Source organism: Ammospiza caudacuta, chromosome 5 (assembly GCF_027887145.1).
Source record: "Ammospiza caudacuta isolate bAmmCau1 chromosome 5, bAmmCau1.pri, whole genome shotgun sequence".
NCBI classification, from domain to species: domain Eukaryota; kingdom Metazoa; phylum Chordata; class Aves; order Passeriformes; family Passerellidae; genus Ammospiza; species Ammospiza caudacuta.
The window spans coordinates 43,410,715-43,424,275 of record NC_080597.1 but is presented as its reverse complement, the minus strand read 5'-3'; the positions used below and the strand labels follow the sequence as shown (position 1 = coordinate 43,424,275).

The window sequence follows — 13,561 nt, the reverse complement described above, 5'->3', positions numbered from 1 at the left end:
TGTATATTTCAGCACGTGAAAATCCTTCTGCAACTGGAGGTTTTACATAGGACTTTCCCTTTTCCCCTTTGTAAAATGAGATGAACTCTGTCTTTTATGACCTATGGCATTAAGCGTGAGCTGTAAAAGGTGATAGACTGTGAAAGCCCAGGAGATATCATATAATGTCATAAACTTCAGCAGAGAATGAAATAATGTGACTGTGAAATAAATTTTAAAAAATGCAGGGGAAGAGAATAAGCGAGATTTATGGATTTAATTCATTTTATGATGAAAAGTTTTACCCCCTGCCTTAGTCACATTAAGCTATTTGACGCCTTTTATTTAATTAAAACTCTCCCAGAAAGAATGGAAGTTTCTGCCATTGTTTACCTTTCCTCTTGTTGTTAATGGCCGAAGAAAGACACTTTGATGTCAAAGCAGGCGAGATATTAGACTATGGCATGTGTGTGTCAGGCAGTGGCCTGTGGCGAAAGATGACAAATCATTTTAGCATTCAGTGACTTGGCATGGAGAAACATACTGCCTGATCCTATTACAGAGACTGCCCTGTGCAAGGAAAATTCTTAACAACAGGGATATTTTAAGGTCACTGGGAAAATTATTACTTAGACCTAAAACATTTTTCTTTGCTGAGCATAATAGTTTGCTGGTCTTACTGAGCAGTAAATAATAGCACCTCTATGTGTCAGGGGGTATCAGGTGGTTTTCCTGGCGGCTCTTCAGTATTCCTGCAGATTGGAGGTGGCTGAGATTGCTCTACTGGCTCTGAGCTGTTTTGCAGAAGACATGAGATTTACAGCTCCTGTGTTTTCAGAGGCAGAAATAAATACAGGTTTCCATCTGTGTAGCTCCATCGGGACTGGTTCTGTAGGAAGTACTTCTTTTTTTATCTAAGGTGTCCCTATTTCCTTGTCGGATATTTCCAAAGATAGGCAATGTTTTTACCTGTCTTCCTCTGTTTCCCTCTAGGGAAATGTAGTTTCATCCACATTCATCTACAAAAATAAGTTTTCAGAAGTCCCTTTCTACATGCAGTTCTACTAATGATCACTGATAATGGTGTATTTTGCATTCATTTTCTCTTGATGTACTTTGAACACACACAAGAGAAAAAAAACATTTTAGCACTGTGTAACTAGACAGGTTTCTGCTAGTATCATCCATGGATGTTTAACAAGACAGCTGAGTGTAACAGATAGAAATCTAGCAAATAAAACTTATTTAATATATTTATGATTTTGACTTCTCTTTTCTCTTGAGTTTTCAGCCCATTTATACTGGAAGACTTCTGGAAGAGACATTAATACATATCATGTGCTAGTGAAGCTTCAAGCAAGCACTTCAGTATCTGTAACATCACATAATGCCAATATCCAAAGAAATGCCATAAAAAATAGGCTAAAATATGATCTGAACAACATGAAAGAATTTTCTTATTGAAAGGAAGTGAATAATTTAAGTGTTGGGAAGAGAGCAGCATTAAAGAATCTGCCGTCAGATTTTCTCAAATGAGAATATATTGAGTTTTGCTATACTTTTCTACTTACTGTCACTTGCTGCTGGAATTCCTGTCTTAAATAAATCAGTAAATTAACATAAAATGTCCTCTGCCCATAGAATGACTGTGTAGAGACTTGCTGTGCTATCTAACAGTCTCTTTCATGAGAAAAATTGCAATAATTAGAAGTTAATCTAGTGGGAGAGATACCACCGTACTTAGCATCACTCAATGTGGGTTATGGAAATATACTTTAAAGGAGGCTCTTTTATCTCCTGAAGTCACATGGTAGAATACTTGAGAGGATTACAAATGAATTTGTCTGCAGGATAAAGCCTGCTGTCCTGACAGATTAATTCTCTGAGTACTGTAAAACTGCAATCAAAAATACTATGCTTTGCAACTTCCTTGTAATGAAATAAACATCATTTGTTATGCAGCAGTGCTGAGTTTGCTATTAGAAATATTATTACTGTGACTCTTATCAGCCTCAACAATCCTTTTATTGGCAAAAGGCACAGACACACGATGTCACCATGGGACTCATCAGACAGAAGATGAGATCAACAAGGCACCCAGGAATAAGGTGTCCAGAAACTGGATTCAGAAGCCAGTGCCTGGACTGACTGGGAGAGCTTTCTCATGACTTAAGACTTATGTCTCCAAAGTGCTCCATATGATGTTCATCTGAAACAATCTGGGTAGGTTATTTAATACACGCTAGCACAGTTTAAGTGAAAGCTAAATGGTTAAAAGGCAATCACAGAAGGAGAGGTGTTTGATCTTGCTCTGGCTTTTCTGAAGTGTCAGTGTACTTTGCAATGTAACAAGGGTTTTAAAACTTCTTGCACGTTATCAAATGTTAGATATTAGACAATTTCTTTACTTACCTAAAAATGCAGCTGATTGCACAGCCATTTGCGTAATCATTCTTTTTTTAACATGCTGATGCTGCAAAACTGTAATTTCTTTTTAATGAAGAATTTATGTTAACAAAATTTTGTATTGTTCTGGACATTGAAGAGTGCTGATAGTTGATAGTCTGTGCTTCATAATATGTACTTAATACTTATATCTCTTGCATTTCTAAGGAAGTTAAATTAGAGAAAGACAAATATTTTCTTCCATTTAAATGTTTATTTTGCACAACAAATATTCACCTAATATATTAATATTAGAGTTTATAATGCATCGTTGTTTGCTCAATAGGCATTTCTGCGCTCTTAGTCAAGATTTTTGAGGTATCACTGGAAGCCACAAAAACTCATGCTCTTTATGGCTTAATGGCCTAGGTTTTCAGTGAGAGATGTTACATCTCAGAATAGCAAATGATGACCCATGTGCCCTGCATAGAAAGATAATAACAACAACAAAACAACAATAAAAATAGTATGTAAAAATGGGCAATACACATAACAGTACAACTGAGCCATTCTGCTTCTACCATTTGACAAGGACAGCCTTGCTTATTTGGAGAAATTCTTCATAGGATGATATTTCGGTTTGTGTTTATGAAAATCCACCTACAAGAATGATGATCCAGATTAGTGCACTATTTAAGATAACAACACCATGCAGTGATGAGCGATACAAAACTGTGGAGCAATTCACCCTATATAACACTGCTAGAGGTGTGGTTAAACCGTGGGGCAGCTGATTGGAGAAAGTACACCCTTCATTTCCTCTGTTCAAATTAAAGAGGACCTCAACCCAAAATTTAGAGTCATGGTACCGGCAAATGCAAATGGTATTTGTAAGGATGGAGGATTTTCTTGAGTTGTCTGTTGGGCAGATAGATTTGTCAGAGTATCTGCTTGTATGAGAGACAAAGGGAAAGATAAGACAGAAGAGATTCCAACAACAAGAAAGCAACTAAAAACAGAAAAGCATTTCCAGGGAAATGTGTCTAGAAAAGGTGAGTTCTTTTTTGTTACTTATTGCCTGGAAAGAATTTGGAATTGTTGTTGCTGTATTTGTGAGAATAGGATTATTGGTGTTTGTGATAAAAAATTATTACATTGAGATGGCTAACCATCATCAATTTCTTTCTGTAAAGGGAACAACTCACATGAGTTTTATCTTATTTAATTAGTTTTATTTCATAGAACCCTAATAATATATTCTGGTGTTCAAAGCAGCAGTAATACACACATGAAAAGGATTAAGCTGAGGACTTTCCTTCATCAGCCTGTCCTGCCAGTCCTGTATTAAAGCAAACTCTGGCTTTCCTCCCTCACATAGTTCAATGCCACACATTTCCCTCAGAACTTCATTTGTTCACTTTTAAGATATTGCTTAAGAGGGAGTAAACCAGAAAGAGTGTAAAAAGATCACGTAGCATGCAGGAAAAAGAATAGCATGTTTAGTGAACCAACAGAGATAAACAACTAACCTTTTTCTATGGACAGCAAGTCTGCTCATTTCCACCTGAATTTCAACAAATCCTCTCATTCTCTGCTCTCTGCACCTTTTCACTCAGAAAAACTGCCTGAACAGCACCTAAAGCCTTGTTGTTTCCCCAGACATGAGGTTCAATCAATTTGCCAAGAGCAGATGAAACAAACCCTCTGCTTGCTGTGCTGCTGCTGAGCCAGTGCCTGGCCCAGAACATGCACAGGCATTGAATGGTGCTAGCTGGGGAATTTATCCTTCACTCTCCTCTGGGTAAATCCATGCTTTGACTATTTTAATGAGGTGACAGAAAATGTTTCCTATCACAGTGAGTGTGAGAGAACATTTCCAATCAAGGTAACAGAGATGTATATGATACTGGAGACTAAACTCCCGGGAGGCCTAGCACTTTTAAGGTCACTTTGGGAAGTGTAACAGTAATCCCTTTATTTTGTGCAACTGAAACTGCTCTAGTTTCAATACTACTTAAGCATTTTTTACCATCTACTGAGTGAAGAACTCAGATTACTTTTCAGAAATGCCTCTCTCCTGCACTGAACTTGCAGAGCCTTGGCATCATGAGTGTGTTGAGCTTGAGAAGAGAGAAGACAAGGAGAAGAAAAGGCCACTCTAAACTGGGACGCATTCCTATGCCCAGTGGAGTGATGCCTGTACCAACTAGGTAACTCTAAACAGAAGGTGAATAAAATGGTACTTCTATCACACAGGTAAATGGTTGGTACCTGTAGAAACTTCTCCATAAGATCAGCTTCACCTCATAGGGCTCATAGAGCACAACTCAGCAATAACTGTCAGGCTTGACTGAAGCCTGATTTTGAATCTCTGTGCTGTTGAGCAAAATAAAGAAAAACCAGCTCATTAAAGCCACATATTCCATTTTCACAGTAACTTCAGTATGAAAGAATGAAGACCTTTGAAAAAGTATTTAAAATTTATCACGTACATGTTATGGGGAAGGAGGAAGAAGTTTCATGAATTTCATTTGAAGATGGAAAAAATAAAGCACAGGGAAGGTACCAAGGTCCAAAGCAGGCTTGTGAAGAAAACACAGGATTCCTGAGTTCTTCCCTGGTGCCTTTCACTGCTTCTATTTTCAGTATTTGTGGAGCTGTTTCTGGAGTCTCATCAAGTAAAAGAATTCTTGAGTTTTAACAACAGGTTTGTTGGGGCTAAAAGTTTGTTTGGATTTTTGGAAAGGTAACTTTCATGTGAAAATCTATTTTGTATTTTTATTTTCTGATTTTTGAGTTCAGGTTTGCTATGTCTGCTGTCTTCCAACCAGGGATGAACACGTTGTACTATTTTTAATCACACTTTGGATCCGTCCCTGGCTTGCTTCTAAAGATAAACGAAGCCACATGTCAGTTCTTACATAAGATGGTAAGCCCATTTCAGTTGTTATGTTTCTTCTATTTAGTATTGCTAAGTTTATAAGCATCTTCAAAAAAATTTAGAGGCATTATTATTTCATATTCAACGGTAGAATCTGTCCAGTTTGGCAGCTTGTTTGCAGAATCAGTCTTACAGTCAAAGTGGGCAATTGTAATCTAACATGCCTGAAGGAGAAATTTCTTTTTAATTCTTGCCATTTTAATAGTTAATGAAGAATGTATATTTTTATTAATTTCTACATTCCTTGGTTAGGCTGTTTTCTGTGTATTCCCTTAATATTTTTTTTTTTTTAAATCAGTAAAGAATGTGCCATTGTTTTATTATTTGTCAGTGAGTTCTGCCAGTTGTGTATAGATATATGCTGTGTATAAAAGAATTTATTTGCCAAGCTAATATTTTTTAGTATTCAAGCCTTGACTTTCAATTAATGAATACAGAGCTTTAATGACTATTTCGTTTTTATACATCATTTTAAGTTCTTGTTTCTACATTAATTTAGTGCATGGACAGCAGAGTTGATAACATTGGTAACAGAGGTGAAGACTATAAAGCAGTTTGAGGTTTTGATGCTGCAACATATTTCTTGCATGATTTGAGCACATCATTTGAAGACAAATAGGAAAGAATCAATATATGTGATACAGACAGAGTTTGCTAAGGCTTTTGAAATTCCCTCCTGTGACATCTCATAAGAAAGGGAGAGGCATGCTGTCCAGCATAAACTACTGTAAAGAAAATACAAGATGGGTATGAAAACACTGCTCAAACCATGTTTTTAGAAGGTCAATTTTTCAAGAGGAGCATCTCAGCTCAGAGGATCATTCTGGATCTGATAACATGCAGTATTTTATTTAATGACTTGGCTAATGGAATAGACAGTGCACTTATCATCAAATCTGCAAGACATGAAAGATCTTAAACTTTTTTCAGAACAAGATTAGAATTCAGTAAGAATCAATGGACATGGAAGAAAATTCACAAGTGAGGTTATACACAAGCTGGAGAAGATCTGGTTAAGCAGTGTTCTCCTGCCAGAAGAGAAAAAACAAAGGATCTTTGGTGGGATGTATAAGTAGATGTGTGATATCTTGAAGTCAGTGCTCATCAGACCCCAGCTGGAGTGCTGTGCCTGGAATTGAGCACTGTTCTGATAAAGACCCACAGGAAGATACCCAGCAAGAGCAATAAAAACAATTGGAGGTCTAAAAAACATCACCTTCGAGGAAAGATTAAAATAATTGTTTATTCTTTGGTGAAACTGAGGGTATAAATGATACTACCAAATGCCCTGAATTCTGCTTCCTGTATTCACTGAGATAAGCTCGTTACCTCCTCTATACTGCAGCACAGGATACGAGGTTAGACTTTGGAAGATACTTGTAACTCCAAGGTTTGTTCTGCACTGGAATGTACTGCTTAGGGAGGCTGTTCTGTCTTTCACCATTGGAAGTTTTGAGAAAGAGCTTCAGGAGCAGTTAATATCAATCCTCCTTATTTTCTGTCATTCTGGGCCTTTTTTAAGTGGGTAGATTTGAAAAATAACACAGATCTCACCAGTTTTAACATTCTGTTAGCGGGACAGGAAGGGCAGCATAAAGAGAAGTTTTAGAGCTCCAATAAGCTGGAACCTTATTTATGCTAATGTACCATTTGGATTTGCTTTCAAAATGGTTAGCTAAACACTGAAGAAATGTGCCTGAGTGAGGAACTACAGTTTCCAGTACTGTAGCACTGGTTCAGCTGAGCTAGTAGAAATGGGGGGAGAATTTCTAAAATAGGTAAGGCTTACAGTCTCTGTACCTTTTTTTGTATATAGTGGACCATTCTTTGGTTTTTTTTTTCATTGTACTATGGGGTTTCAATGCATGTGTGACTGCTATTAATAGATTTATCCTTTGGTTTTCTTGAGTTTATTGTTTTGTAACATCTTGACAGAAAGGGAGTACAGTTTAATAAGTACAGTTCATTCAATATTTAAAAAGTAATAAAATAAACAAGTAAGAAGTACCATAGGTAAGTAGAAAGTGAAATTTCAAATTTTATTTGTTTTATTTATCCATGACATTGCTGGGACATCCTCCCCTACTAGACACTTAAACATCTTCTACAAAGAGAACAACTATCTCTTTAACACTTCCCAACCTGTAGGGGGAAAACTTACATTAGCTGGCATTTGCGCTTCTGTGTGGAGATGAGAAACTTTAACTAAATTCAGATCAAAGAAAAACTGCACACTTTTTTCTGAAGTCCTGCAGCAATCCTTGCCTTCAACAGAAAGCCCTGTCTCTTCTGTTTTCTCCTCCCTGAAACAGATTTCTTAGGATGAGTGGACTGTAACTGTTAGGAAAGGAAACAACCACATTTGAAGATAGAGTCTCTCAGATGGTTCAATGTGACAGAAGACATTGACAGACAGAACTGCAGCTCAGGAGGACTCTGTGCAGTGCTGGAACGGTTTGCAGTGATTTTTATCACACCTTCCATTAGTAGGACTGGAGAGAATCTACACAAGACTCAGTCAAGACTCAGTTTTTAGTATATACATTGCTCCAGCCAAGCCTGTGCCAAGGTACCTATTCAGTGTTCTATCTAGCTGGAGAATGGGAATTTCTGATCTGGGGCATTTGACCACACTATGGAGCTCAAAACAAACAGCCAAACCATACTGTCTTGTGTGAGTCTGTCTTGGATGATTCTTCCTTGGATGAGCCCCGGACCTACATTACAGGTGGAGGTCTGCACACAGGTCACACATGTCTGCAGTACTGCCTCCTGCTTTTCCTGACAAGACTTCCTGAATGCATCCTGGACTTGATTTGACATCTCACCTTGGGTGATGGTCACTGGTGTATGGCAAAGCCACCTGGCTCTGCCCTTGGCTGTGCCCTCATTGGTGACCTTGGCTCTCAGTTCATGATGCCTGGAGGAGCAGCTCTGCCCTGACACTGATGTGCAGCTCAGGAAGGAGCAAAGGGCTCCTGCATAAAAATACTCTTTTAAAATATCTTTTTCTCTTCCCCCAGCCCCACACAAAAGACTCCTTCTCTTATTTATGACTCTGGATTTAATTCAATTTATTTATTCAATTTATTTTAGCTTTTAATTTTAACCATGTAAATTATGCTTTCTGTGGTTTGTTGCTGCCTGACTCTTTAAAGTATTACAGCAAAATTCAGGAGTACTTTGACAAAATAAATGTGTTGGTGATTAATTTTAGCAGTTAAATGTCTTTGGAACTGTATTGTTTTTATTTCTTGAAATGCAAGTTGTCTAATCTGGTTAAGACAGCAGACTGTCATGCCAAGCACAGTCATTGTACAGGATTAAGAACTATAGGATTACAGATCCTAATTATAGACTCTTGTTGGTTTATTATGTCTTAATAGGTTGTTTTGAACTTATGATTCCACTTGTCTCTCTTTTGCAATCATGTTTTTAATAAATTTCTGAGGCATCTTCTAATTTGTCAAACCTGTATTCTGACAGCACTGCCTGGATTCTATCTCATGTCAATATTAGCAAATTAAATAATTTAAAGTTCAAGGTCCTTATACTGAACAGCTCCGCTCTTCTGGGGTTTTATAACAAACTTTAAGTTATACTGCTGTTTGAACATTCCACTTCTGGCACTTTGGTTTCTTGGTTTTCAGATTACTTCCAGAAAAGGTATAGATGAAGACTTTCTGTAGCCATTTTTCTGCCTGAGCCACATTGTAGTCCATGTAGATTTACATACTGGAAAATAATTTAGAAGATATGAGTATTTATAGGTGCTGTATTTTTACTTTATGAGGAATGGCATTGATACATTTGCTTTTGGACATCACCTTTGTCATAATCTTTTGTTCTCAATGAACTTTTTTCTTGGTGGATGCCATGAGGAATGTGCCACAGAGAACATTATTTGTCTGTGGCTATGTCCTGCAGGACTGGCCAAGCAGGATTCTTTCACATTCAGTGGAAAGCTGTCAAGATAATTAAAGTTTCAATTATTGACTGGAATGCGGCCTAGATTCCTTAACTGATGAATGGGAGGGACAAGGTCTTATTTACCTTAGTTTTTGCTCAAGTTCCTCACCATGCAGTGCACAATTCAGTTCAGCTGCACTAAAAGCAAGGAAAGTACATGGTCCAGCTAATACTGCTGTCATTTTTGGCACTGTAATCAGACCAGTGGTGAAATGGAGTCTTATTTATAGCAGCTTTATAACATTTGCCTATCACCTTTAAGACACAGGACACACAGAACAGTACAGACCAGGACTTCAAGTGTGCTAAATTCCATGCTTGTGTCAGGGTGGCAATGGGGACAGCTTGAGGCGAGCCCAGGTGAAGCATAGCAGTAATTGCTCTTAATCAAACTACTGGGGCTGGAAAAACACCTCTCCTTAGCAAGTGAGGCCTTTTATAGCTCTATACATGGCCTAATTTCAGAAATTTTATGTGTACAGTTCAGTCTTTAATTATGAAATTATAAATACATTAGAGAGGCTTGGAAACTGATTTGGAGCAGAGCATGCCCCATGAATGAAAATTGCTGGATAACCACCTGGCATATTTTTCATTTTCTCATTTTCAATTGTGCGATCCCGTGCCTTTGTTACTGCATACCATTAAACACAGAATTATTAACTTCCTTGTGTTTTTCGCGGCAACAGAACTCTCAGAGTCGGATAGTCGTGTGCTCGCCTGTCCCTGAGGAGCAGCGATGTTCCAGTGTTTGACTCTGGGGCGCGGTGAGGAGCGGAGGCCCCGCGGCCCGGGCCCTTCGCTCCCTGTGCCCCGCCCCGCTCCCCTCACGGAGCTCCCCCCCGTTCCGTCACCCCCCCCCCCCCCCCCCCCCCCGCCGCTAGGGGGCGGCAGCGGGGCCGCGCACACCTGCCCCCCCCTCCCCGCTGCGGGCGCTGCGCCGCGCCGCGCATGCGCGGCCCGGCCCCGCAGGTCGGCTGAGGGGACGCGGCGGCCGCTCCTCTCTCGAGGCTCGGCAGGTACGTGCGGCGGGGGCTGCGTGGCCCCGGCCCCAACCCCAGCCCCGGCTCCGGCTCCGCCAGTGGGAGCGTGGGGTGGCTGCCCGGGCTGTGGCTCCCCGCTGGTGCTGCTGCACCTGCCCGCCGACGCGTCTCCGGGAGCCTGTGCCCAGGCGGGCGGAGCAGGCGCCGCCGGGAGCGCTGCCCCTAGCCGGGGCGCCGTGCCCGGGCGCGGGCTGGCTGTGGCGGCTGTGGGAAGAACGTGGGGACGGGTGACGGCCCGGGCTATGCCGCTGTGCCCGTCTGCGGCGGGAGGGCGTCCCCGGATCCGTCGGGGCTTGCGTGGGCGCGGAAGGGGCAGTCGGCGGCAGGGATGCGCTTGTCCCCGAGTCCAGTCGCGGTCGAAGGCAAAACTGGGCAAAAGTACTTCTCAGGGATCACCCCGGGAAGTGCCGGGAGCACCTACTCCTGGGGTGGCAGCGGCGGCGGACAAAGAGCCGTGGCGTACCCGGGGCCGGCGGGTCGGAGCAGCTGCCGGGCTCCCCGGGTCGCGCCTGTGCGGGGCCCGAGGGGAAGGGCGGCCCGGCGGCGGTGACCGGGGCGAGCGCAGGAGGGATGCGGGGAGAAGCTGAGCTAGTGCTGAACGCTGAACGCTTCGCCTCCGCCGCCACAGCTCTCGGCCGGCGGGGCGGCAGGTGCGGATCGGGGAGAGCGCCGAAAGGGTCGGAGAGAGAAGCGGGGCAGGGCCCCTTTTGGGGTTCGCAGATTTCGCCCCCCTCGAGGGCGCCAGAGCAGCCTGGGCAGGGAGCGGAGCGGCGTTCTGCGCTGTGGGACAGGGGGGCTGCGCTCGCCTGTAGCTTTTGTTGTTTTCTTTATGGTTTGTCAAGCGATATTGAGGGCCATACTTAAGTCGCCGATAACTGGTCTTGTAAGCTGAAGTAGTTAGGTAGCAGTTTGAGTGTGCCTTCATTTCTAATGTAGTTGTGTTGGATAGTAAGGCTCAGAAAGTAAATTTTGGTACAAGTTGACTTCAAGCGATGAGCTGTGCAGAAATTTGTGCTGCCAGAGTGCTGATGCTCCAGTAATTCCCCGAGGGTCGCAGGGCTTTGGAAGTAAAGAGAACAGAGTGACCAAGCTTTAATGATACCGTCAGAGTTTGTCTTGCTGACAAAAAGCTACAGTGTTTTCATGATTTGAAAGTGTGGTCTGTTTTGTTTGCAGATAATATGCTAAGTTTTGTGTTGGTTGCTTTGTTTGCTGCATTCCTTTTTAAGCATGTTCTTAGGAAGCCTCAAAAACAGTTGTCTAAATAGATAAAATAATTACTCTTGCATAGACTTGCTATAACTGAAATTATCAGCTTCTCTTTTGAAGCAGATGTAAGGTTATTCAGACTAGAAATATGTATTGGCAGCTACCATCTGTTCAAATATTTGTATTCCTCACTGTAGGGCAAAACCTGAAATCTAGTTGCTTTAATATTTTTATTGTTGTTTCTGTTATAGATCTGTTAAATGAGTTTTTGGAAGGGTTAAAGTTTCGCCTTCTGTATTTGTCTCTTGGCAGTCTTTCATCCGTTGTGCTTGGTTAGTGTTACCTAGTGAGCAAAGAAGGATAAATAATTTACTGTTCTCATTATGCTTTTAATAAATAACAAATGGGAGTGCACCTCACAGCTGTGACTGGAATATCCATCTTGTTATGCTATATTTAAAAGGAGAATTTTTTTCCATAGGAGAACAGAACAGTCACAAGAAGCATTTTGATTATAGACTGCAGCTTTCTTCATAGCTGTTATTGATTTGGTTTAAAAATTCATGTAAAATACCAAATGAGATGGTCACTCACTGTTCCACTTAGGTTTATGGATTTTCTCAGAAAGGAGATGTGTACTTTGGATTTTTATTTTTAAGACCTTTTTAAGTATGCCATGTAAAATATTGTCTTACTGTAACCTTCAAGACTTGTATTAGAGACTTTATTAGCACTAATCCACTAAACATTTTTTAATAAATTAAGAAAATATTTCTTTAAATGCATTTGCAGGTACAATGTCAGGAAATTCATGGTAATTTTGTTGATGTTCAAGTTTACTTACTGAATATTTTCAGTGTTAACTGAAAACGAGAGGATCTTTAGGTCCAAGTCTTGGCAAGAATGACACTACAGTCATTGTGATCAGGTTTAAACCTGAGATGGGCTTGTGAAATTGTTTCCAAGATAAGACAGAACAAGGCTCTGCTTTAAAAAGAACAGGAACTGCAAAGAGAATGATATTTTCATTTTAATTAACTTGGTTTGAGACTCTTTGTTAACAGAACAGCATTCTTTGAATGTTTGTTTACAATGAAAGTTCGTGGTATTCTTTGCCTTTGCAAAGCACTGGCTTTTCACTCTAGTAAGAGGTGTACTATCTCCCAGCCTCTAAACCATGTTTATTTATAAGTTTCACAAGCACTTCATAAATATAGGTCATTGAATCTTGTGTGCTGCTGGTTTCTGTAAGAGAGACACTTGCCGTCTGTACCTATAATTTTCTAGTTGAAGATATACCTAAGAAAAGTTTTTGGAAGAGATTTTTTTAATCATCGGTTCATCTCAACAAAAATCCTTGTAACTTCATAAAATCCTGCTATCAAGTAGAGTGTGTTTCTTTTAAAACAGTGCAAAATAGTGTTTTCAATGCATAAAGTGAGAGTAAAAATAGACCCACATCATAGTATTCTATGGCAACAGTAGAGGGAATGCAGTAGAAAAATATTCTCACCTTAAACCAAGTGTGTTTCTGCTAGCTGTTAAATTCTGTAAACTTGCTGAACTTACACCTTACCTTCAATTTACTGTCCTGCCCTATTTTATCATTTGTTGGTAAATACATAGTGTGGGGTCACTTGCAAATGAAATAAAAGTAGAATATGTAAAGACTGGAATAGTCCAGTGCTTTCTTTTCTCTCATATCTTACCGGCTCAAAAAAACCAAATAAAAGAAAAAAGCTTTGTTTTGGGTTCCTGGAGAAGAAATTTCTATCACAATTGCAAGATTTTAGGACTGGGAATTATTTTTTTGCAAACCTTAATGGAATTCCTGTGCCAAATCTTGAGTTGTGTTCATGCAATCAACTGGCATTGATAATGGTATTTAAACTTACTTGAAATCTCTGGCTAAGCTTGCATACAAAACAGTTTAGGAAGAAAATGTCCCACACTTTTTTCTGTGTCTACCTCTCTGGAATATCTTATACTGGATAGATGTAATTGAATTAGTTTTGAACTTGAAATTATTGCCCGT

At 40.3% G+C, this 13,561-nt stretch overlaps 1 protein-coding gene across 1 annotated transcript in view; it reads left to right on the top strand.

The window, feature by feature from the left end:
• Positions 1 to 10,236: 10,236 nt before the first annotated feature.
• The window catches only part of RAB3IP (RAB3A interacting protein), a 32,792-nt gene continuing 29,467 nt past the window's right edge, over positions 10,237 to 13,561 (top strand). The window contains exon 1 of the mRNA XM_058805198.1: positions 10,237 to 10,293. The gene's annotated coding sequence lies outside the window, so the exon portion shown is untranslated. The remainder of the gene's footprint in view (positions 10,294 to 13,561) is intronic.